The 818-nt window shown below is 42.2% G+C and overlaps 1 non-coding gene across 1 annotated transcript; it reads right to left on the bottom strand.

Moving 5' to 3' along the window:
- Positions 1-342: 342 nt before the first annotated feature.
- Positions 343-449, bottom strand: LOC141637046 (small nucleolar RNA R71). The gene has a single exon (XR_012541610.1). It is a non-coding gene; the product is annotated as a small nucleolar RNA R71 (small nucleolar RNA).
- Positions 450-818: the final 369 nt, after the last annotated feature.

Raw genomic sequence — 818 nt, 5'->3', positions numbered from 1 at the left:
ACCGAGGAGAACCTACCCAATGGTACTCCCACACCACAACATCTAACCGGAAATTTCATTGCCAAATCCGCATTTATCCAATTAGTCGAAAGGAGCCAATTTGGAGGGATGTCGAGTGAAGACCCTCACTCTCATATGGAGACCTTTTGTGACTAAAGTGATGTGATTTCTCAAACCGGTGTAACTCAAGACCGAATTCGATGTGTCTTATTTCCTTTTTCTCTAATTGGCACCGCGAAACAATGGTTGAAGGGCCTTGATAAGGCCACTCTCGGAATTGATTCTTGGAAGAAGTTGGCTCTAGCTTTCTACAAAAAATTCTACCCACCGAAAAAGACTAACATGCTAAGAGCTCAAATTACAGGTTTTAAGCAAAGGGATGAAGAATCTTTGTATGAAGCTTGGGAGCGGTTCAAAGGAATTTGTCGCTCATGTCCTCACCATGGACTTAGCGAGTGGTTCTTGGTACAACAACAATTTTGGAACGGTCTATATGAAGATTCAAGGAACATTCTCAACATGGGATCAAATGGAATGTTCACCGAAGAGGATGACAATCAAACTTGGAACAAAATTGAGGAAATGGCGGTCCATAACTCACAATATAGTAGACCTGGCAAGGCTACTAGAGGAGGAAAGCATGAAGTGGACTCCGTTACTCAATTGGGTGCTCAACTTAGTGCTCACATTGACACAATCAATTTGAAGTTTGAAAAGGCTATAGCTAGACTTGAAGAAGCCTCAAAATCACCAAAACATCATGTTAATGCCATGACGGCATCTTCATCAATCCCAAGTGGGATATGTGAGAATGGTGG

The sequence above is a fragment of the Silene latifolia genome, chromosome Y (assembly GCF_048544455.1).
Source record: "Silene latifolia isolate original U9 population chromosome Y, ASM4854445v1, whole genome shotgun sequence".
Lineage (NCBI taxonomy): Eukaryota > Viridiplantae > Streptophyta > Magnoliopsida > Caryophyllales > Caryophyllaceae > Silene > Silene latifolia.
Note: the sequence above shows the minus strand (reverse complement) of the source record. Positions and strands in the feature narration are given on the sequence as shown.